Source organism: Acanthochromis polyacanthus, chromosome 5, assembly GCF_021347895.1.
Source record: "Acanthochromis polyacanthus isolate Apoly-LR-REF ecotype Palm Island chromosome 5, KAUST_Apoly_ChrSc, whole genome shotgun sequence".
Lineage (NCBI taxonomy): Eukaryota > Metazoa > Chordata > Actinopteri > Pomacentridae > Acanthochromis > Acanthochromis polyacanthus.
In genome coordinates, this window is record NC_067117.1 from 22,888,600 (window position 1) to 22,914,811 (window position 26,212).

Consider the following 26,212-nt stretch of genomic DNA (forward strand, 5'->3'; position numbering starts at 1 on the left):
AAGATAAAGCCGCTCCACCAGATCCTGTAAATAATCAGCAAACTGAGAAAACACAGCTGTCTCAACTGTGAGCAACTTTAATATGAATAAAATCTGAGTTCTCAGGTGAACTGCAGGCTGTAGAAATGCAACGTGGCTCAAAAATGGTCGACAGAAGGACGAGTTGTGCGAAGATACATTCAGCATGGTGAAGTATATTTGTAAAGTTGATGTGGAAAAGGTTTGGTATGCAGAAGCTGTAAAAATGTTGTGGTCTGCAGTATGTAGAGGCACCATTTCTCCAGTATTGGTAACTCTTGTGGGCACTATTGACTCCACGTTTCTTCAGTTGCAGTAAAATTTAAGTGAAATATTTTGTGTTTGTATTTTGATGATTTGTGGCTTTAGAAATTTGAGTGTACAGAAGACATTTTGGAGATCTAGCTATGCTGATGTGTGCATATAGAGGTGCAGAGGTCAGACTTTAATCTTGTTCCTTGTAGACAAAAACCACCAACAGGTAAGTTTGGAGCTTTGACTGTGGTTAATGTGAATGACCTTGATAGAAACGTTTGGCACCTCCCTCCTCCTTCAGCTCAGCATCCTGACAGCAGCTCTGGGTTGGATCCAGCAGCAGTGAGAGCTGTGCCTGCGGACAGAGTAGCGGTTTGTCCGTCCCACTGAGCGCTGCGCTGCTGTCTGTCTGTCTGTCTGCTGCCTGTTGGAGCTGCTGCCGCTGAGCATGTGCTCGGCTCATCCAGAGGAGACGCTTCTCTTCAACGCTCACGGGTTGCGGACATGGATCACTGAGCTCGCGGTCCCGAGACAAGAGGTAAGAGTGCAGTTTACTTGCAGAGAAAACAAATAAAAGAATGCGATTTATTGTGCAGCCCGATAGAGACATTTTGGTGAAAAATTGCGTAGCGCTTGGCGAGCAGGTAGCCTCAATCTATCCATCCTGCACGAACTTCATGTGCTCATGAATTTCTCACTGAAAAAAAGGATAAGATTAGATTTCACACATTAACTAGTCTAATTCACTCATGAAAAATTCTTAAGTTGAACTTTTACGCAGCGTAATTTTAATCCAAACTTCCGATCTTTCGTTTGGATTTTTTTTTTTTAATATCTGCAAATTACAGTCGCTGCTCTCAATGCAAAGTAGATTCAACTTTATCTTTTTGTTCAGTCCAAGCCTGATTGTTTGCAGCCTTTCTGTGCAGTGCAGCGCATCTCTCGGCGCGCTGTTTGGCACGAAGCTGCACGAAATATCGATTTTGCAGAGGAATCAGTGTTTTATTAGAAACCCCGGGCTGTGTGTGGGAGTAGGTGCTTGACACAGTTACGGGCTCTGAGGCTGTGGATTTCTCCCACGCTCCTGAGGCAGTCCTCACTGCGGTCCGCTGGAAACATCTCACCGTGCACATCAAAGTGTGGCTGTCTGTTTGGATGCTGTGTGTGCTTGAGATGTTTTTTTGCAAATTTGTTTTTTCTGTATGTGCCAGCAGCCTAGGGGACAAACATGCCTTGAAATATCGTTAAAATGCATTAAACATTTATTCTTAGTGCCTGCCAGGGTCCATTTATTACTGATCATGGAAGTCATGGATTTGTAGTTACTGTAAGTGCAGCTCATTAGGTGCCAGTTCACCTGTTTTAACCATAAATGTTGGTGTTCTGCTCTCTGTGCGTTTTTCCCTCTATTTTTTGAGCAGCATGCCCAGAAATATCTGATTCCAACTTCTCAAGCCTGAATACTTCCTAGTTTTCTATAATTGTAAATGGAATATCTTTAGGTTGCTGACAGCTTGTGATACAAAGACATTTTCAAACACTGCCTACTCTATCTGTGGGAAGTTGTGATTGCTATTTTAAACTGTTTCTTCACATTTTTGTTGAAAACTCAATAGGCAAGAAAATTAAGTGTTTGTTTTGGGTTGAAAAGGCCATAAGACAAACAATATACATTCGAGTTTTGCCAGATGGAACAATATGCTGCACTGCAAGCCTGGACATGACAGAATCCTACAAATAAATGTATATTCTCATATAATCCACTTGCTGTATTGTGCAGTTTCTGTCTCAGCTGTTCATTCCAAGAAGCAATCTGTTGAAGTCCCTCACGGACGTTGATTTAACTCTCAAAAGATATGTATTAAAGTAACATTTTTAGCAATTTTCCCATGAAAATTATCCCTACAACTCTGCTCAAATACTATAAAATTATACACAGAATCACATTATAATATCAGAGTAACTTTGCTATACAGTGTCTATTAAGCACATTCACATCAGTTGGAAGTTTTCCTCTTTTATTGCTTTTCAACACTGAATCATTGTCAATTTATTTATTCATTTATTTATTTTACAATTTTTAAGACTTATTCCTTTCAAAGTCAAAACAGACTTTTGCTAAGTAATGTCAATTAATTAAAAGAATAAATTGTAAAATAGGTGATTGGATATGCATTTCCCCCATTCAAAGTAACTCTCTTAATTCAACACGGTGCAGCCGGTTGGTACTAGGAGTCACAAGTTTAATGAAACAGACATGTTGTTAGTGCAATGAATGTGCCTAAATGATTGTACTATAAAGATGCACACATATATCTGGAGGGTCCAGTCACTAGTGAATCAGTGCTGTTGGTTTTGACTCCATCATGAAGAGAAAAGAACACTCCAAGCAACTCTGTGAAAAGGCTGAAAAGCATAAGTCAGGGAATGAATACCAACAAATTTCCAAGTCACTGAATTCCACTTGGAGTACCATTAAATCCATCATTGAGAAATTGAATAAATCTGGCTCATTCATGAGTCTACCTACAGCAGGTCGTGCTCACAAATGGAGGGACCTTATAAGAAAGAGACTAGACATGGATGAATCCTCTGAAGGAGTTACAGCTTTCAGAGTCTGAAATGGGAGAGACTGTTCATACAACAACCGTTTACTGTTCTTCACCCATCAAAACTTTATGGAAGAGTAAGAAAAGAGAAGCCACTATTTTTAAAAAAAATCATGTTTATTCTCAACTAAAGTTCTCCAGAAGACATGTGGAGACTCTGAAGTTAACTGGAAGAAGGTTATTTGGTCTGATGAGAGCAAAATGTAGTTTTTTGCTCATCAGACTACATGCTATGTTTGGTGGACACGAAACGCTGCACATCACCACAAACACACCATCTCCACTATGAAGCATGGTGGTGGCAGCATCATGATGTGGGATGAGATTAATCCACCAAATGAAAATTCTGGAGGACAAGCTGATGCAGTCTGCAAGAGAACTGGAACTTGGGAGAAGATTTGTTTTCCAACAAGACCACGACCTGAAGCGTACATCCAAAACTACACAGAAATGGTTTAAAGACAACATGGAGTCATCGAGTCAGAACCCAGACCTGAATCCAACTGAGAATTTGTGACTAGATCTGAAAAGGGCTGTTTATTCATGATCGATGTGCAACCTGATAGAGCCTGAGCAGTTTAGCAAAGAAGAATGGGGTAAAATTGCAGTGTCCAAAAGAGAAAGACTGATTAAGAAACATCAACGATGGATCAATTCTGTAATTGCAGCTAAACATGCATCTAATAAATACTGTTTCGAAAAGGGAGAACACTTATACAATCCTGAAAGAGTCTTCTAAAGAAAATTCTTGTCAAAAAAGACAAATTACAGTGACCATGATTCAACGTTGCAAAAGCAATTAAAGGGGAAAACTTCTAAGGTAGGTCAGTACTTTTTATAGGCACTGTTTGAACCAGAAACTGATTCGGATGAATAATGGTACAGAAAATCCAATCCCACACAGGATTGTCTTTTTAGGTTTGGTAAATATGAAATCCCAGATGTCTGGTTTTGAAACCATCGCTGGCACATTGCAGTTAGAAGGTGGAAATACTCCGTAATGGTGTCGGCTGCTTATTTCACTCATGGCATGTCTATAAAAACACCATACAGACATGTTAACAAGGGAAGAAAAACGTGATTTTCACTGGAGGGGGTCTTTAAAAGAACAAAACAATGAAAAATGTAGAGGACAAAGAAAGACTGTGAAAATGAAACTAAATGAGTAAGACACAGCGGGTGAGATTAGGAGTAACAGAGAAGCAGAGGGTTGGTGGCAACAGTGTGGAGGTGGAGGAAAGCAGAGAAAGAGAAAAAGGGAGAAGTCTTGATGAAAGCGTTTAGTCTGAGCTGTGTTTCTGCCATAGCTGTGTTCTGCTGTGGACGGCTTTGATTGTGAACATGAAGGAGGGAAACCAAATCCTGCTGGACGCATGAAGACAGAAACCCTCAGTGTGTGTGTGTGTGTGTGTGTGTGTGTGTGTGTGTGTGTGTGTGTGTGTGTGTGTGTGTGTGTGTGTGTGTGTGTGTGTGTGTGTGTGTGTGTGTGTGTGTGTCTGCCACTAGCTCACTAAATGGATTAACTGTCTTCTAATTGCCTCCATGTGCAGTTAAGTAACCTCATCAGTTTTCACCATGTGGCTTTCTGTCACACGTCTTTGCTCGTCTCTTTATCTTTTCTTCGCTCTCCACCTTATCTAACTCAGGTTTTTACCGGCTGGCTATTTCAGGTCCATATTTCAGCTCTGCGATGAATAATTCAAGTAACAGGACAACATAAAGGAGTTCAGTGAGAATCTGCTTTGCTCAAGCCTGAATTGCCCGTGTACCATTCAGAAAGTCTGCCTGAATAATGGAATGATGTTCAATGCCAAGTGTATTCACTCATTAGGTGCGTGCAGGTTATCTCTTTCTTTCTTCTTCTGCCATCATTTAAAGCTATACATAAATCAAAGATGACTCTTTTGAAAAAGTTCTAAAAAAGTGTTATGTTTGATTTTACTCTCCTTCTTAGTATCTTATGAAGCACTCTCTGGAGTTCTCCATATTTCATGTCCTCCTGATTGCTTTCTCCAGCCTCTCCCCAGCTGCATTATGAAATGAGCCAAAATATTTATGACTTAGACAAAAATTATAGCAGGAATTTGGCATTGAAAGTATGGACGCAGCTTTAGAACCAGCCACAATTAAAGACTGTAAAAACCCAGGACAGTGGGGCATTAAAACAGTCAGAGTGAAGCAAACCTGACCTTCCTCGTGCTCTCCCTGTGTTAACACAGCGTGAGACATTTTCTGGACACAGTGATTGTTTGTTGAGTGGCACGTATATGTTGTACTGTTTTGAACATTTTAAAAGAATGATCCAAACAGAATGAATAATTCTCAAGTTTTGTGTGGAAATAAAAACCACATTGTGCTTTTTTAAAAAAAGCAGTTTAGGACATCTGCACACTTATCTGCACATTCAGTGTTACTGTTAATTTTGGATTCTACTCCTCATACATCATAGTCAAGTGGAAACTTGTTGGCCTTTTTTCTACCATAGCACTGATTCCCAGCAGATTTTTACTTGCCTGTATTCACAATTCAGTTCAACTTTAAGTCACCAGAAAGAGAAAACATTCCACATATCATTGTGGGATAAGTCCTTAGTAGACACAGCTGGACATACAGACCATGGACACAAAAGCAAAACATCTTTTCAGTTTATTGCAGTTGCCGTCTTTGTTGAGTTTCTCTGTTTAAAATTTGCAAGTTCTTCACCTTACTGTGTTAAGTGCTATGAGATGACAGATTTTGTGACATGGCTCCATATAAATAAAACTGAACTGAAAGTGAAAACAATACATTATATATCAGCCACAACATTTAAAGATACATGAAATGAAAAAAAGCAAAAAGTGATTATTTTGCAAAAATAAAGTCTGCCAAGGGGTATATTAGGGTATATTAGACAGAAAGCACAGCAGTTCTTCAAATTGTAGCGTTTGAAGCAGGAAAAATGAGCTTTGTCATGATTGGACAGACTTTGATGAGGACCAAAATGTGATGGCTAGACAACTGGGTCAGAGAATCTCCAAAACAGTTGTTTCTTATGTGGTGTTTCCAGTATACAGTGGTTTGGAGCTCCCAAAGTTGTCTGAGGAAGAGCAGCTGGTGAATGGGTGACAGAGTCATAGACGCCCAGGACTCATTAATGCATGTGTGGACTGACGGTTGAGTCTTGTGGTCTGTTTACTGAAAACCTGAGCGTGAGCTATGAAGGAATTCTGTAAAGACACAGTACATGCCTGTTCAGAGTGCCCATGTTGACAGCTGAAAATACCCACAACAAGCTTCAGAACTCAACCATAGAGCAATGAAAGAAGGTGTCCTGGTCTGATGGATCACATTTCTTTGCATCTTGTGAACAGTTGCAGCAGTATGAGTTGTTTACCTGTGGAAGAAATGGTAGCAGCATGCACTATGGGTGTCAGGATTCCTGCCTCTGCCATGATTTGTTGGATGCTTCTCCCCCTCCTTCCTCCCTCCCTGTTTGGCTGAGCAGCTACCTACTCAACACCAAGTCAAGACACCTGTGCAGCTGTGCTCACCGACCTCTAATCAAGACTCCTCTCAGTAAAACCCTGGTTCAGACCTCACTCTCTGCCACACTGTCAGTCTTGTTTCCATGCCTCGACCAGATCTCCATCATTGTTCTCAATCTGAAAATCCCATTCTGCTGCCTGCCCTGCTACAGTTTTATCAAAGATCTCTGGACATCTACAAGCTGTTTGTACTACATATCTGCCTCATTCTTCAATGCAAACACTGCTCTCCACCACAAAGACTTCTGCTTGCTCCTACCCAGCTCCAATCTTTTCTTTAGCTTGTAGTTTGTCTCCTTTGCATATTCTTTGTAGTTCTTGCAGTATTTGATTTTGGTTGTATATCCTAGCTCAGCCTGAAATTCACATCTTGTTTCTTTCTCAGTAAACACTGGGCTCTTTTGTTGTTCCATGTGTTCAGTGTTTCCCTCTTGTGAGGTTTGTGTTCCTGGTTTTTCCATGTTTCAGGTTTCCTAGCTTACCTAACATGTGGTTTGGTTTGCTTGTTCACTCTCCTAGTTTGTTTAGTTTACCTGTTTTGGACCCCTGCACATAGTTGTTCATCTTGTTTTCATGTTCTGTAAATAAACACATTATTCACTGAGTCCCTGGTTTCCAGTTCCAATGTTCTGCTGGGAAGCCTGGAGTCCTGACATTCACTTCCACACAAACCACCTGTTAACGTAGCAAACCTCATGCACCACCTCGTTGCAGCAGTCTTTCTTCATGTCAGTGGTGTCTTTCAACAATATACTGCTTCCTGCAACACTGCAAACATTGTTCAGGAACATGAGAGAGTTTAAATTGATGACTTGGTCTCCAAATTCTATAGAGCTCAATCCGATGAAACATCTGTGGGATGTGCTGGAAAACAAGCTCTATCAATAGAGGCAGCACCTCACAACCCAAAGAATTAACTTCTAACATCTCGGTGCATACCACCGGACATCTTCAGAAGCCTTAACTGTTTTGGCAGCACAAAGAGGAGCTACACATCATTAGGCATGTGGTTTTAATAGTGACGCTGATTGTTTAAAACGTTCATATTTTACTCCATTGCAATCCAACAACCCAGCTTGATATTACAACTACAATCACTAAAATGAAAGTTCATTCTTGATCTTGGAGAGGGTTTTTACTACTCCTGAGATCACTCATTGGCTGTTTCCTACCCTTTCACCTGTTTTACTTTGTTTTCATCAATTGTTGTTGTTTGCTCAGTTGTCAGTGAAAAGCATCTGTTTGATATAAACACCATGCAGCTGAAAGCACCGGATAAAGTAGATGTTGAGTTGGGATCATTCTGTCAGATGAGCTCATAGATTACAACAGCATTACACTGTACAGCTGTTCAGATGTTATGTCACATTGTTTCTAGCACATAAAATAAAAGCATCTGAATGTACGTTATTATACCAGTAGTGCCACAGCCACGTCACAGTTTTTGTGTCCATAACTGCATATTTGTATGTATACACACAAAGTCCACTGCACTTGATGATAGTACGCATTTAAAGGTCAAAGCTACAAAATGTTATGGGCAGCTGGAAATCAGATTCACCAGAGGATCCAGACTCCATTTGTATTTGTTATACATGTCATCTGCTGGCATAGAAATAATCCCTAACACTTACAGCACTGTAATGCACTTTCATCCTCCCTGCTCATCTACAAGGCCACTTACTGTAGACTCGGTAGGTGTCCTGTTGTACAATTGTGTGTACATGTGTGTGTGCATGTAGTAATAGAGGTGTGTGTCTTGTTCTCTCAGGCCAGTTGTGCTGAGGATGGGCAGCGGCCTGAAAATGTTTTGCTCTGACATGACATTTTGTCTCCGTCGTGGCGACTGGAGATAGCGCTCAAATAACAGCTTGATGTCTTGATAGGGAGTCTGTTTATACACACACACACACACACACACACACACACACACACACACACACACACACACACACACACACACACACACACACACACACACACACACACACACACACACACACACACACACACACACACACACACACACACACACAGGTGGGAGTCTGTTGTGCAGATTGAATGTACATGTTCCGTGTTCTCATGTTTTTGTTTTGTTGTTACTCACCCCCTCATACTGTGGACTCTCAAGCTTCAATGCTATCATTTCCACCATTCTTTTTCCGCAACGTGTTGTCTTAAGCAACGTCTTGTTAAAATCAGAGCTTTATGTGACATTGTCAAGTGACCAAAGCCATTTCGTTCCACTTCACAACTGTGTCCCACTTGTTGATTCTTGACAAAAAAATTAAAATTTTATATCTTTATGTTTGAAGCCTGAAATGTGGCGAAAGGTTGAAAAGTTCAAGGGGGCCGAATACTTTCACAAGGCACCGTAAATAGAGATATCCCCATCAGCTCTAGTTGTTTGTTAGCCTAGCTGCACTAGACCCAGCTCTTAAGACGCAAGGCTCTAGGAACGTTCGACAGGGAGGGAGGCGGGCTCAAAGGTTGTCCTTCAAATCACTCTGCAGCAATTGGTAGGTATACAACCAATTAGCGCAACAAATAGGCTGACGTAGTTCCTAGAGCGCCGGATTGTGGCTAAGTCCCATTAGCTTCCCAACCAGCGGAGCCAACTGGTATATTAAGGATTTGCCATATCCCGTCGGCATAAGTCCAAATACGTCTTTCTTCTCAATGAAACACTTCAGTGCCGTCCTTTGTTCATCTTTCAAGTTGAATTTTAGCTTCAAATCTTTAAGGGCTGTGGCCAAAGCCGTGTCGAAAGATAACTGTTTATTGTGCGCCTGTTGTTTGTCAGAATCGGCGCGCCTCTGTCGTCACTTAGTTACGCCCGCCTTCTGACTCTACACTTCATGGTGATTTGTCCGGCCAGTTTTAGGAGAATCCAGCCTCGAGCCTTATGGAGGGTAACTAGACCCACCCTGGCAGAGAATTAAATTCGTTGCCGTGGGTTGTCTAGTGCGGCTAGGCTAGCTGTTTGTTTTTAGTGCAACGTTACATAACACATTAAACTAAAATGGTGAACATGGGAAGCCTTATACCTGCTAAATGCCAGTATGTCAACATCTTATTTAGCGTAAAGAAACTGTGGCATTAAGTACAGCATGGATGTATTTAGGATTCAGAAAACTTTATTTGTCCCCAGGGGGCAATTAAAAAGGCACATAGAGCAGGCAGTGCAACAATGACATAAGAAATAGGGATAAATATATATATATATATATATATATATATATATATATATATATACAAATCGATAGCAGGTAATAAGAATAAAAACAATAAAGAGAGAAATAAGACAATAAAACGCAGCTTAGTAAGACGCTAGTGCGAATATGTCATACGCAGTGTCAGGGAACTGGGGAGGGTTGAATCCAAGCAACAAGCAAACAGGCAGGTGGGTGAGTTAATATGAATTTAATATATATTAAATAAACAGAAAACACTCCAAGAGGGAGGCACAGGGAAATAACAGAACGGGGAAACTAAACTAAACTAAAGGCGGCGGCCTAGGGCCGCGGTGGAAGCTAAACTAAACTAAAAACGGGGAGAGGTGACTCACGTAATGTCCGGAGGGTCGGGAGACGAGGCAGGGGGCAGAGCTGAGGAAGCCCACGGCAGGAACAGAGGAGCAGGCAGGTGACGCGGGATGCGGAGCAGAGGAGGGGTGACGGGCCAACGAGGGTTCCGGGGTGAGGGAAGGAGGACAGAGCAGGCGAGGAAGTCCAGGGGCTGACAGAGTCTAAATGGAGATGTGCACTTGACAGGGAACTGCATGCAATGGCCCAGCATCGGAGCTGTGGGGAGAGCCAGGCTTTATGCTGCCGCTGATTGTTAATGCACACTGGCTGTGCTCCTGCACAGCTGCTCTCATCAGCTGGAGTGCGGAGCAGGAGAGGGAGGGGCCATGACACGTAGTGCAAATATGAATGAAAAGTAGGTGCAATTCATATTTGTCAGTGGTGCATATGTCGAGAGTGTTGTCCAAGATTCCTCCTTTACAATTTTGAGTCCATAGAGTCTTGATTATACATGCGCATGGACCGCTACGGACACCAGTTGTTGATGTTATGCTACTTTTCTAGAAGATGTTTGAAAGATTACATATATGCTCAGTAGGATCTACATATCCTGTGAATACACACTACTGCCAAGCATGTGCTGTATTGCCCTTGTAATGCTGTTGCCTTGTGGACACAAATTTTGAGATGCTGGTGGATGTGTGCAGATGGATCCATGTGGACTCTTACATATAATTAAGTTTTTATCTTATAGACTCTTGTGGACCCTCAATGATGAGAAAAGTAGAACACTGGCCTTATCGTTCTTTTCGCTCAGGGCAGCATGAATGGACCACAGACTGTATACAGTAAAGGGACAGAGCAATCTTGACGTCACCCACTGGTTTTTGGTGTGAAATTTGGCTTTTAATCTTTTACAACTGGACATAAGGAGCAAGCAGTGGATGTGACTGGAGAATCCGAGGACACTACTCATGGTGATATGGTAGAGACTTGTCAGTCATAAGGTCGATGTACCTTAAAACACACCGTGTTTCATCACCTATTTAACCTTAAATAGGACCATAATTTTCTAAATGAACATCATGCTGCTTTCTACAAATGTCAGAAATAACAATGGAGATGAAGTCAGTTGGAAAATATTTACTGAAATGACAAATCAAAGGAGAAATATCCTCATTCTCTTTAAGATTTCTATGCAATTGGACCTCCGTTTGCAACCAGATGAGTCACCCCTATCTCGCTGTTAGACAGAAAGCAGGTGTAAGGCACTTCACTTTTCAGATCCAGATGGTATGTCCATCTAGTATATACAGTGTATGATGTGATCATGATTTCCATCAGCTGGTTCTGTTGGCTACTGACACGCACAAATGTAATGAAACAAAGCAATCATTTGGAACTTCTAGTCTTACTAAATGGTATTAGACCAAGTGGAAGAAAAAGATATTCTTTGTGAGGTTACTAACTCTCAGTAAAGTCTATTCAGTGGTTTAAGGCCACTGTTTTTCAAATGATTCATCAGTGCAGCTTGACCACTACACCAAAATCACCACACAATCTGACACTACTCTGGCTGCTGTGTTTTAAATGTTGTTTCCAGTTGATGTTAGTATCTTAGCAAAAGTTATAGACTATTTTATACTTGTGGTATCTGCAAAAAATGCTATTTGGGCTGCAGGATTTTTAAATAGCAGTAATACCACAAGTGACAACTAGAAAACATTGGTAGCAAGGTTGAGTGGGTGCCAAAAGGCAAAATGGTGCTGTAAGGAAGTGCCAAAAACTGCAGTTCCATGAATGGCCACTTGATGCTGGCTCCAAAACTGAGTTAATCAAGGCTCCTTTGATTTGGAGGTGTAGTGGTATTTATAACCAGGTAATGGTAAGAGTTCATTCACCTTTAGGCACTACCTTTCAAAAGTTTGGGGTCACTGGGACAATTTCATGTTTTCTATGAAAATTCACACTTTTTTTCATCTGCTAACATAATTGCACAAGAGTTTTCTAATCATCAATGAGCCTTTCAACACCATTAGCTAACACAATGTAGCATTAGAACACAGGAGTGATGGTTGCTGGAAATGTTCCTCTGTACCCCTATAGAGATATTCTATGAAAAATCAGCCATTTTCCAGCTAGAATAGTGATTTACCACATTAACAAGGTCTAGACATTATTTGTGATTAATTTAATGTTGTCTTCACTGGAAAAAATGCTTTTCTTTCAAAAATAAGGGCATTTCTAAGTGACCCCAAACTTTTAAACAGTAATGTATGTAGTCTGTGATGGTGCTGCCATATCCACCTATCCTATTACATCCATCATTACCACTCAGTGGTGTCTGGATCTGCTTAGGTTGTAGCCAAGATCTTTTTGTAGTGTCATTTAAAAAAAAAAGATATCACATTTTTATGGTATTGCAATAAAAATCTGACATTAAAATCTAAAAAATGAATAAAATCTGCAATAAAACTCCCCAGTCATGTACTTTTCTTCTGCATTCTTCTTTTGTCACTAGTCATGTCATTTTGACAACCTGTTACATCAGCTTGTCTCACAGGAATAGCAAGATTATTCTCACTGCCATTCATCTGTTTAATCTTTGTACTGCTGCTTCTGGGAAATGCCGATGTATCCATAGCTGTTCAATTATACATGCTATACAGACTCTTGTCACACACTTTCTGGTTTCCTACACCAGAGGGGAAAAGGTTGCAGAGCATCACTTTGATCTGTGTGAAACGCAGTGGCTCTGGATGTGTCGTATCACTTTGTGATTTCACCTCCCTGCTGAGGCTTTGATGCACTGTTGAAGTGAAAATGCATCTATTATGTTGTCAGATTAGTCTCTGGTGTTCAGGAGTTGTGTTGTGGCAAAGTGTTCCTCACCGTGCAATGATTTCCTACATATCCCAAAATGATTTTACACACCCCATGAGAACCGACCGAAGTTCTTGCATTTATTGTTTAGGTGGAGGAGCCATTAGTGATCATCAAAATCACTGCAAAGTGAAAGGAGGATTTGCAGTCAGCTTCTCTGTTTAATGAAAGCATGACACAATGAGGGCTGCACAGTGAGTAGTGGTTAGCACTTTTGCCTTGCAGCAAGAAGATCCCCGGTTCAAATCCCGGCCTGGGCCTGAGATCTTTCTGCATGGAGTTTGCATGTTCTCCCTGTGCATGCGTGGGTTTTCTCCGGGCACTCCGGCTTCCTCCCACAGTCCAAAAATATGCTGAAGTTAATTGATTATTCCAAATTGCCCATAGGTGTGAATGTGAGTGTGATTGTCTGTCTTTATATGTAGCCCTGCGACAGACTGGTAACCTGTCCAGGGTGTCCCCTGCCTTCGCCCGAGTCAGCTGGGATAGGCTCCAGCACCCCCCGCGACCCTAGTGAGGATAAAGCGGTGTATAGAGAGAGAATGGATGACACGAGTCTACCGAGTCTGCTGGGGTTGGATTAGTAAAGAAAATCATGTGTTGTTCCATTGAAAGATGGTTTACAAAACTGAAGTATTCTTAAATATTTAGCAAAATTTATATTAGAAACAAAATAAAGATCTCTAGTCTGAGAAACTGATAGCAAAACCTGATGAAGACACCGTTTAGCTTCTTACGTGTTGAAAAGTTAGAACTCAGAACATTGTTCTAAACAAAGTTAGTTCATTGTCACACATTAAACTAGAGAACAAAATAAGCACAACAAACAGGTCACGTTTAAAATGACCTGTTAAACAACAATTTACATATAAACGGAGATAAACTGAGATCAAACACAGGAAGGAAACACTTCTCCCAACTGAATCTAAAACAAAGGATTAGGGTTTAGGACCCAGATGTGGTGTCAATGCTGTGCAGAATAAAATGAACAGGTTTACATATTTCTTATGGTCATGTGCATACAAACAAACAGTGTTGGGCAAGCTACTTGGAAACTGTAATGAGCTAAGCTACCAGCTACTCTGTGTTAAATCAAGCTTCACTACACTGAAGCTATGACCCACAGAAATGTAGCAAGCTAAGCTACAGCAATACGGCCAAAGTAGCTTAATACATTCAAGTTACTTTTTTTCTTACCAAAAAATTTCAGGGACTAATGAAGTCAGTCAAACGGAGACAAGAAAATGCTGACTTGTTTATTATTAAACCATCATTTTTGTTCTCAGTGCTCCAAACTTAGTAAATTGATACACTGAGGAATATGTGGAGCTATATTTAAAATGAATCAACCTTTTTACATTAGAAATCATTGTTTTGATTTTCTTTTTAGTTTGTATTGCAGATATAATGTATCTGATAATTAAGTTGCAGTAGCTTATATTAACACACCACTTACATTGGAGGGTATAATAGGTTACATTTGATATCATTTCCATATAAAGTAAGCAATATTATAGTAAGACAATTTTATACATAATTTGGGTATTCACGTTGGGTATTAAATCAAGTTTATTTCTTAAGTCTAATATCTATGTAAAATCATTCAATGCTTTCCCAAAGTGCTGTATCCACTACTACTTAACTCAATTTTGGTCTTGAGTGTAAGATTAAGATATTTAATCATTTATGCCATCACTTTGTTTCCCTTTCTGTTATTTTTTTTCAGCCATTTGCTCATTAGTGTTAACAGTAATACTGAAGAAGACAGATTTTGGTTTTACTGTTACCTCGTTTTCTCCCATACCTCTTCCCTCCTATATGTATCAGTTTATTTAATCCCCCAATTTATACATATTCACACACTGCCACCACAACCTTACGCTTAATTTAATTAATTTACTGCCACGCGAATTTTATATGTTGAAAAGTAGCTCGTTTGTGTGTGCATCTTATACTGCGGTTGACATGTGGTGGTTAGCTAACTGCTGCTGGTTGTGCATATTCGGGTAGTCACCTGTATATGGGTTCTCAGATTTGTATTTGACGTCTTTGAAGTTGACAGAAACTTCGCCTTGGGCTGGCACAGTAGGCATCTGAAACAACTTTTCTCCGTTTTTTCACAAAAACTGATAACTATTTAGGTAGGGCCCACGGTGACTCTGACTCCTTCTCTGCCATCTCTCAGTGAACTGAAGCGAGCGTCTGTGTGTGTGGATCCAGTGAAGTCGCAGGAAGGGATTGTTGAATGACGACATCAACAGTTCCTCCGCTTCTATTGGTCGACACAGACATGTCGGCGTTTGGAGAGGATGTCACTGTCTGATCCTTAAAAGTGTGAGATGAGACTGCAGCAGAGCAGAAAGCTCCGCTTCAAGCAGTTCAACATTCATCATTTTAAAATGTAGCTTTTTGCGTTCGCTACCGCGCTACATGACCAAAGATTAGCGAAGCTGTTGAAACGTTTTTTGATTTTGTAAACAACGACGCTACCACGTCGTTACAGAAAAATGTAGTTAAACTACTAACGACGCTATTTTGTAGTGACGTTACTGCCCAACACTGCAAACAAACAATGTTGGAGACTCAGCTGTAGACACATATGACCAGAAATAAGATCTGTTTATTATCAAACAGCAATATATGAACAGGAGCAAATGGTGCATCACACATATGGAAGTGTTTGTTTTTTGTTTTAAACCGGATGCTTTAGGTGGATTTTTGTCAAATACTTAAGTATCCTTGCAGGTTTAACACATAATTTGAGAATTTCAGAAATAATTCCAATGTGTAGTCTTTGCAGCTTAGATAGGAAGGTGGATGACTCTCTCCGGTCTGTTGTTTGTTATTTTAGAATAACATAAAGACTAGATACAGATAGAAACAGCTGACCTGGCTACTAATTTTTATTTGCAGCGTGTTGAATACGTCACCCATCCTGCTCTGCCTCAGACTGACTTGCCCTGACATTCTTAACCAAACAAATCTCACCCTGACATTTTCATTCTCTGACCAATCAAGTAGCAATTTCTTCCACCAATAAACACGTGCATTATGTTTGTTTTACTTGTTTGATGGCGGCCTCGCACAAAACTAGTAGCCTCAGCCACACGTAGGTTTCATTTAGATGTACGAGATTTGGGAGGAACTTGTATCATGTCCAGACTCACAAAGAGCCACCAGAAGCCTTTTTTTTTTTTCAATTTATTGTTACAGTTTGCATAGTTTTTGCCATTTGCTTTCTCTTGTACTTAGAGGATTAGCCAGAGAGGCTTCATCTGTTTGGTGTCATCTATAACATTATATATTTGTTTGTGTGACTGTATGAGCATGTATGTATGTACATATACAAATATGTCTGTGCGCCTCTAGTATGGATGTATGTGTGTATGTATGTGTATGCGTATATAGCATTTATATATATACACCATACTTTAATTACATTTTCTATGAATGATGTTGTTTACTTGTTTGTTGTCTTATATTTTATGATATTGTACTGTAAAAGACTTTGTACCTTGGTTAGAAAAGTGCTATAGACATTACATTTATCATTATTATTATTATTATTATTATTATTATTATTATGCAAAAGTATTTGTGATGCAATATTATTAGTACTGTGACTTTATAACTGAACACTGTTGCCCAGGTGCATGGTCAATCGCAGTATTTAACTATGAAACCCAAAGTTGTTGTAACTCAATCCAGTTCACAACAGTCTTCTCATGCTCAAAAAAAGTTCAGACATGAAGACATAAATTACTGTCATAGCCCCACCCACTGATAACAGGAAATCAGCCTTATACGACAAACATTTTCCAATTACATTGAAATTTGCAGTATACAACAGAAGTCAGTATACCATTTAAATGACAAATTATTCAAGATTCGATCACCGCTCCAGAATTGAATGTTGTCTTAGTGGACAAGTAGCATTTTTCTCTCATGAACAAATCGAAGCTCATTACAGTGTCAGAGGTTCATAGTTGACATAGTACAGCCACTTATCACATGCATCACCTTCATGTGACCTTCTCCTCGTTATCAGTCTGTGGTGGTCTAAGTGAGATTATGGCTTTTAAAAGGCTAGAAAATCATGACAGACGCAGGCACCTGGAGGACTCCCAGGTGAGCATCTTCCACTTGCAGGCGACTTAATTAGCAAACACATCTTAAGAATTGCACCTGTTTCACACTCGCCTGCTTTAGACACACAGCTAGTTAGCGGACTGATGTGCTGCTTTCCGCAAAGGTTTTATCCGGATTTAGGAATAAGCAGAGTCGTTACAAGACTGAGCCTGAGCCAGTCACTCAGATTCAGGTTTTTCAAAGAGCAAGAGAAGTCTTAATACCCAGCTTTAGGATAGGAACAGTGCGAAATGGCACATGCTCTCCAGGGCTGGACATGAAGAGCTTTGGTCCAAGCAGGGTCAAACTAATTGATTTTTCCCGTCTGCATCACATGAATGCCCTTTGGAACCGAACCTTTTAATTTATAGAGAGATTAACTGCGGGGCATTCAGAGAACTGTTTCAAGTAGAAAACATACTCTTCCAAAAAAAAAGCTCTATTTAACCTCTTAGGCCTTGGCCATATTTTCAGAAAAAACGCCAAGATTTCTTCGGCCCACCCGTGGGCCGACCGGGCTTAAGAGGTTAAAAAAATTCCACTAAAGCCATAACTCCCTAAAATAGAACCTATAAACTCTGCACAGCCAAACCATTAAACCCTACAGGAGAGTCTGTGTATCATATAGAGCTCAGGGCTCATACGTTTATGACCAGATTGCTTTTTTGTGATTTTAAGATTGGCAATATATGTCTTCCTTCCCGCGCTAAACGTGTAACCTGTGCAGTCATCATGCAGCTTTTCACTCAGGCAATCACGAGTGCAGTCTTTTGGGACTGAAGCGGTCTTCTGGGGACTGGAAGCGACTAGGAAACCAGCAGCAGTTACAGGAAGGCTGATGTAAAGACCGCAGAGTGGAAAAAGAAACTGCCACCTCTGCTCCATGGGACATCTTGTTTACCAGCGCTACTGGTTCCTTTCTTCTTCCTTTCCTCACTCGGGCATTTTGTCGTAATCTATGTCAGATTTCCAGCAGGCACTTCTGATGTCTTACTTCCAGATGATGCATGGCCTCTTTTAAACAAGAATGCAGTACATCTCCAAAAATCAACATTTGCATTTCTCCCCAGCCTCCATCCAAAGTCTCTGTTAGCCTCTGGTGGCAATAAGACAGTCCGCTCACGATCGGACCAGCTGGAAACCTCCGACATGAGTGAGGCAAAGTGGCTGCAGGGCTGCGCTCATTGCACACCGTCACTTCTTCACTCAGTGTTTTTCTTCACCCCGTTTTTTTCCCACTTTACTTTTCCTCTGTGCGTCTCCTTTCATTTCTCCTCACATCCTCTTGAGATGTCTCTTAAACCTTCCTTGCTAGCTTACACACTGTTGAAGAAACGTGCCTCTTGGTTCCATGAAGTCTAGACTTTGCTTATATTACTTGAAATAGTTTAATGAAGAGTGCTGTTGATCTTAAGGGTATTACCACGTTTCTCCACTTTCTGCTGTTTACAATGCCAGTGAGAACAGAAACACGATGAAAGTTAGCAGACAAATCATTGTGATATGGATCATTGTGGGCAATGTTCAATACATCTGTAGCACGAGGTGTGATTATTACACTTCCTCTTGAGTTTCTGACTCAACAGACCCATCTGCCTGCATACTTTCTTGTTTTTTCCACAGGAGTGTAACATGTTTTAGTCTGCGTTTAGTTTAAAGACTCTACTACACTCATGTCTCACTGTCACTAGCATGTTGTCACCAAACAGCTCAGTGTCACACACTTCATGCTATACTACCTGTGCCCTCATTAATCTAGTCCCTTGTGGTGTAGTTGCCGTGGCAACAAAAACGGGGAGAAAATGAGTCCATCACTCAACCCGAATGTCTTGTCGCTGGAGTGGAGTTGTGCAGAGGTTGATGTGTGAGAGTTGATTTTTCTGGCCTGTTTTGTTTCCTGCGTCTTTGACTCACCAGTTTTGTCGTCAGATGTTTCGGCCTTGTGATGGGGAGGTTTCATCAGTAAATGAGGGGGAAAGAAGCTGTGAATTTAATGATTTCAACAGATTTCCTGCAGGTGCTATTAGTTGGCACTCCATAATCAATGTCAAGCGACTCTTTTACACACTGACTTTAATCTTCCATCTGTCAATATAACAACGAGATCTTGTCTGTGTTTGTAGTAAAGTTTGTCAGCAAAGAGAGGTTGGATCAGACTGCGGAGATGCGAGCAAAAGTCACCAATGATCATATGTGCTTCAGCTTTTAACAACAGTGGTTCTGACTATTCTAATTCAAATAATAAAGTGTAGTCAGCCCTTTTAGCATGAAGGTTTGTGGGAATTGACTCACCTTTGGAGGGAGCCTCGAGTGGTTCATTGGAGGAGCTGCAGCTTTTGGCTTTTGCGCTTTGGCTTCATTTTCAGGTTGCTGAATGGTATCAAAGCATAATTCAGTCCATTCTTTTATACTGTTCCTCTTGATGTTTTATCATGTTAAATGTATCCAGTAAATAGAAACTAAACAGTATCAGACGCTTTGCCTCACACATCTTTGGCCTTCGTGTATCAGACCTCTCAAACCTCAACAACACAGCAGTCACAGTGTTTCTCTAAACACAACAGGAGAACATGGCTATAGAGTTAGGAATTAAATTGCTTTTATATCATGATAATACAGCCTTACAAGGCTACAGATGTTACAAATTATTTTAAAAGACATAGCTGACATTTTAGAATATGATTTATTAGTTCTCTTGTTGTTAGGTGACATTGACAGTAGGATACCTGTCTCCCATTTGTGCTCATAGGCACTGTGAAATTGGATTTCAAAATCAGGAAAAAGTAGGCAGTATTACTTGCTCTAAAACACTGGGTAGCGTTTCCACCGATGGTGCTGAAACTAACACACAGTCACCTGAAAGGTGCTCCATCTCTCAAAAGTCAAGTACCACTATAACCCGAACAATGGGTGCTTTGTCCAGGCAGTCTGACAGCAGATGGAGAACCCAACGATTCAAATCGTTTCACTTGAGTTGTTCGGGGCCCCACCGGGATTCGACTGACAGCTGTCACAGCAGCCAGAATGAAGCGTGCAAACTGTCTTGGTGGGTTCGGGGTATTAATGTCAGTTTACACCCTCCTGGGAAGACCAGGTGTCCCTTGGTCGATTTCACCATTTACCCACAAAGAATGCTACATTAATCCCCATGACTGTGTATTTTCCTATCAATTCCACTTATGAAATGAGGCCACATAACAGAACAAGCACTAACATTAGCTAAAGTAAAAATGTAGAATGACTGAGGCTGCATCCTGTACAAAAATTTAGTAAAAAATCTATTGAACTAAGTTCCTGTATTTGTTCCAAAAGTACGCAAGGCATTTTACACTTATTTGTGGGTGGTGTATTTCTGACTGCCACCAGATGCAGTGAGACAGGCCAGGACAGAGATAATGTTGGCTGTGCGCCATCACTTAGTTGTGGATTATCCACAAATCCCTGTTGTCTCAGATGAAAGTTTGTAAGCTACCCAATGTGGGGTGTTCTCTACAGAAACAGCTTTTGGTTTGATCCTCAATGCACCAATAAAAAATTTGAATAGGGAGTCTTAGAGGTTCTGCATATTCTATTACGAAAGGAAGAGGCATTTTTGCCATGAAGGTGTAGCAAGCTAGCAAACTGTTGCTGCAGTAGTTGTAGTAACTCGTGATCATTGGGGAAATCACGGATGCTAAAGCAGTCTCATTTTTATTGGCACAGTCATGCAGACTATGAAATCAAGTGCATCATCAAGCCACATTTTCTAGTATAGCCCTACCAAAAAAAAACCAAACCCAAAATTGACAAAAAAAAAAAACCCTAGTGTTCAGTACTGCTATATATCATGTGTAGAATCAAATCTTTAAAATTCCTTCACATATAATTTAACTCCTTCAAATGTGACTCTGATGCTAAAGTGAATTAACTGACATCTTTGTCAGCTTGGCCGAGACCTTGAAGCGCATTATAAATACGCTTGTTTGGCACAAGGGCCATTTTAAATGAATCGGTATGGTCTGCTACAGTCACCAGAAAAGAGATCATAACCAGTTTTGTGTAAGTTGCTGAATGGTTGTTTTCTACTTCTACAATAAGGGGCAGCTGATTGCCTGAGGGTCTGATTACTTAGCTTCATTCAATTTGGTCCATTCCCCTGAGCTCCACTACACATCAGTGATGGCCTATTGTGGCGGCCTGTAGCTCTGACAGCTTGTGCGCACGTCTCAAGCTGAGACTAAGCCAAAATGATAATCAGTGATACTGATAGGAGACCAACTGAAGAATGGAGGGATGCATAATGCAGCGACTGCTCATTCTACAGATGCCGGGGTTGATATATGCAAATGTATTAGAAAGACAGACAGACAGACAAGATAGATTAACTGATTTCTTTTTTAGCCAAACATGGGTAGGTTATGATCTCTGTATAATGATTTTTCTGTCCAAAGCGATGTTGAGATCTCTGACATGCCAGGAGAGAGAATAATGTGTTTTGATTCTCTCCTCCATGGTTCATTTGTCATCTGTCTGCATTGTGTTTCTGTCTCCGCAGCGCTGTCACCAAGCTGTTATTCATCCCTGCATCATGGAGGCTCAGCCTGGTGCATCATGCGAGCTCATCAGCAGTGTGACAGATACAATATATGAGGACTGAGAGGTCGTCATGGAGACTGGCAGCTACACCTCAAGCCCAGCCACCACCAACTGGGTTGGGACGGCGGCTGACCTGGAGGGAATGGACGTCCTTCAGGAGCACGGAGGAGGGGCCTCATCCAGCACTCCCGCATCCTGGTTCATGCCGTACTCACTGGGCTTCCAGGTGTCCCTCACTGCCTCCTCATGCTGGAGCTGGTGTTGGGTTTCAGCAGCAATCTGACTGTGCTGGTGCTGTACTGCTCTCAATCCAACTTAGTGGACTCAGTGAGCAACATGGTGACGGTCAACCTGCACGTGCTGGATGTGGTGGTATGTGTGCTGTGCGTTCCCTCACTCTGGTGTCGTGCTTCTGCCCCGGGACCAAACCTGGCTTTGCTCTGCTGCTTCCACGAGGCCTGCGTCACGTTTGCCAGCATCTCCACGGCCATCAACATCTTAGTTATCAGCCTGGACCGATACGACATCTCGGTTCGACGGCCAACAGGCTGCTGACAACACGTAGAGCAGCGCTGCTCCTCACTGCTGTCTGGGTCACCTCAGTCGCTGTGTTTTTCATCCCATTCTTGGAGACACAGTGGTCCAGTGGAGAAGGAAACCGAGGACACCGGGCAGGTGACACCTTTGTCTTTGCCCTCATATGATGTCAGCGCTACAGTGGTGCCAGCATGGCGAAACCAAGACTCTCCTGTGTGTTGGCGGTCAGGGCTATCACACAAGCCTGGGTATATATTACCATCTTATCCTACAGGTGCCCATCTTCTTTCACCACTGTGGCAGTCCATGTTGTTTACCTACTCCAGAAATACTGAGAGCTTTAAAACATTCGGATTGGCTCCCACATGAAGAAGAACCAGCGTTTCAGGAGCCCATCCTGCAGGGGGTGCCACAAGAGACAGAAAAAGAGCAAGGCGGGGCTTAAATGAACGATGGCGGGGAGACAGGAGGCGAGCAGTGCACTGCAGATGGCACCAAGCCAGCTCAATCATCCTCCCCTCATCCTTCCCTGTCTCCCACCCCACAGCTACCTCCCCCCCTGCTCTGTCCTCTTCTGCTCCACTTGTCTCCCCTGATATGGGTGCTTGCCACCCCCATGCCGGCCACAGTAGGCGTCCAGGCATCTGTGTCCGCCATCATCGCCCTGCGTCGGGCAGTGCGACGGCATCGGGATCGACGAGAGCGCCAGAGGCGGGTGTTCAAGATGTCCTCATCATCATCACAACCTTCCTGGGCTGCTGGGCTCCCCTCTCTGTGACCAATGTGCTGATCCTGGGTATTGGCCCCACTGATGCGCTGGTCAGCCTGCGCTTCTGGTTTCTAGCTCTGGCATATGGCACCACCGTCTCCCACCCCCTGCTCTATGCTTTCACCCCGGCAAAAACTGCGTCGTGCCCTCCGTGCCAAGGTGAAGAAGAGGGTGGTGTCCCTGCTCCAAGTGGACCCTTCACCAGGGGGCACCGTAATACACAACTCCTGGGTGGAGAACAGGAAAACCAGCCGGCAGGTGCGACTGGAAGCCAGCGAAGGAACTGACCGCTGCCTGGCAGAGGCCCTGTGAGGTAGAAACACATGGGCCAGCCTTGTTATAATTAAAAACCAGAGGAGAGTCACAGGTGTGTTCCATTATAAAACTCACTGATGCGAGAAACCGGTATAAGAAATGTGAAAAACACATTTCCTCCTCTGGGAGATTTTTTCATGTAACCACCAGCAGCGAGCCTGTGCTAAACACAGCGAACATTCACTTCAGGCAGCAGTGGAAGCAGGGCGCTGTTGTCACTGTGGTGCGCACAGACTCTGCATCTGAACAAAACCATACAACAGACAGGTGTATATAATTTGCATCCTGTGAATTGCTGAAGTCTATTTACATACGGAGATGTGCGATCGAGCATTCTCATGGTGGTGCTTACATAACTTCTCCAAAGAATGTGTTTAGCCAGCAGAAGATATGATCAGCCTCCCACTCAAAGGCTCCAAGGCAGCTTTTAAAAAATGCTGATACACTTCAAACACATAAGAAAAACTCTTTACTGTTTGTTTAATATTGTCTCTGCCTTAATTCTGCTCTGAATGGAACATGTTGGATTTTTATGAACACGGTGACTCTTACAGGAGATATGATGATGAGGTGTATTGGGGTCAGAGAGTAGGCGAGGAACAAGTCTGAAATACTAAATATACTTTTGCTTTAGCTTGACTACTTATTACACAGTCAAATGCTACAGTGTTTACACAAGATTTTGCAACACTCTTTGATATAAATGCAACTCTTTTGCCCCCTACTTTGCATCAATGGTGTAATATATTATCTGGCATTGCTGGCTACCTGTTTTTCCCTGTTTACACTTTTTTTATACGAAGTTAAGCAGCCACTGACTGGATTTATTTTAAACATGATAAATATTTATACCTGACTCTTGAAAAGACAGAGAAGATTTTCCTAAACTGTCGTAGCTCGAACTTTAAAGAGTAAAAATATCATCTATCTTAGGATTGGTTGATAGCGATGTGGGTGAAGTCAGCTGATTGAAGCAGTGAGTAGTGATAACACTGTAACATAGAAAAAAAATTAAAAGAAAGTTCGATAATATTGTAGAAAAAAGCATTATTTAAATCTACAACCTCAAAAATAACTGTGGAATTTACTAATCTCTGTGAGGCATTTGTAACAATAACTGAAGACTTACAGCTTCATAAAAAATTGTATTTATTGCAAGGTCTGTTCTTTTAAATTGCATTACATTTACACTTTCCCTGTGGCTCAGTTTGGGATTTTGCTAAAAGCATGTGATGCTCTTTTGAGACAACATTTGTGTACATCATGTAAATATTGACCAAATCTGAACCAATCACATGAGAAATCTTCACTTGATCTGTGTGTGATTATAGACTGACCCTTTCTACTTTAGAAGAGTGTTTCAGTTGCCGCTGCCTCGTCTCTGTGGCAGCAGCCTGACATGTGCTCCAGTGGGTCACCTCATCATCGGGGTTGTCCAGCAAACACAAGAGAGTAACGGCAGACTGGGTGGGATTATTACTAGGACTAGTGTAGTGTTTGCTGTTTAATTTGTTCCTACCTGCTTTTGTGTTCACTGCTCTAGTGCTGTACTCACACTGGGGCTCATCGCCGAGGCCAAGTAATTTGTCACGCACACAATTAATGCATTTCTGAATGGAAACATGTGGAAAAAAAAATAATATATTATATATATATATATATATATATATGAGGTATTGTATGTACACCAGAAATATGCTATCTTTATAGGGTGTTGTTTCCCCATGGTGTTGTTTTTATGTGAACGTGTCACCAAAATGAAGAATTACATCAATAAATATGAAATAACCAGAGGTCTTGAATTTTGTTGCCTTTGTTGTCGTGCTCATGTGTGTATGATCATGTGTTGTCTGTCACAAGTTTGTTGAATAACCAGAATGATCAAAGTTTGTAAAATTAAAAAGGCCTGGAACTCCTGACCTCAGTGTAGCTGTAGTAAATAGCATTTCTCCTTGTCAGGAATTTAACTTGCTGTGAGGGGAACAACGTGAGGACAATGCACTAGCTCTGTCCATGCAGCTCATGTGGTTTTTTTTCCTCGGTAGCTGAAGGACACGCAGTGACATACAGCTGAAGAACATAATGTCCTCCTGGACGCAAATGTGTTTGCAAGAATAAACACTTCCCTGTAACATTATTCTGTGGATCTGTGGTTAAACGGAGACTGTATTTTTGCACAACAAAGCCTATTGTGTTTGTGAATGTGTTTCATTTATTGCAATCCGAAAGCAGCCAGTAATATCACGAGTGGGTGGTGGCATTTGTATGCGTTAATTTTAGTACCGTCTTCCCACAGTTGGTGTGATAAAATCAAACCTCATTGCTGAGCTACATACGTTATCATGTAAACCAGTACTTTACAGTTTCATTGTGTCGGTGGGTCCATGTTGTCTTTAGGTGCCTCTGCAGACACTGACCGCTAACGATGTTCATCACGTGCCCCTCCCAGTGAGTTCTCTTGTGCACAGCAGCTCAAAAGCTGCCAACTTGCTGTTTGAAAACTTTGCGTGAGCTTTTGAATGCGTTGGAGGGAGGAGCAACAGACCTCCGCAGTATAGAAAAAAAAGGTCATCTATGTGGGAAGAAGCCTGCAGGACAATGTAGGCTAATTCAACAGCACTTAAACCTGGAGAGAACAATCAGGCAGTTGATAATACTTCTGCTGCTTTCAACATAATTTGGGTAATTGCAAATGACAAATGAATCACAAAGTCAGTTTATGTGAAAAAAAAAACAATCATTAAAATCAGCAATGACATCAAGCGGCCTCTGAAGTTAAATCTTTTTGATTCAATCTGAATTATACAATATTAAAAGTCATGTTTGATAACAGGTGTTTTGTCAGTTTTGTGATAGGCCATCATGTCACTATCGTCAGAGAAAAACCGTCACCGCTTGAGTACAACCAAGATTAAACACAGTGTGAGCACATTCAATTAGATGCTCATTAGGGATAAACACATCAAAGTGGCACTTACGCTCAAACAGCCCACTTTTCACAGATTTATTTTTCAACGCTTGTGTACAGGAAAACAGAGAATGGATCAATGCCTCTTGTTCTCCAGCCAA

General features: G+C 41.5%; 1 pseudogene; it reads left to right on the forward strand.

Annotated features, from left to right (window-relative positions):
• Nucleotides 1-518: 518 nt before the first annotated feature.
• On the forward strand, nucleotides 519-24,930 carry LOC110955284 (G-protein coupled receptor 22-like; annotated as a pseudogene).
• Nucleotides 24,931-26,212: the final 1,282 nt, after the last annotated feature.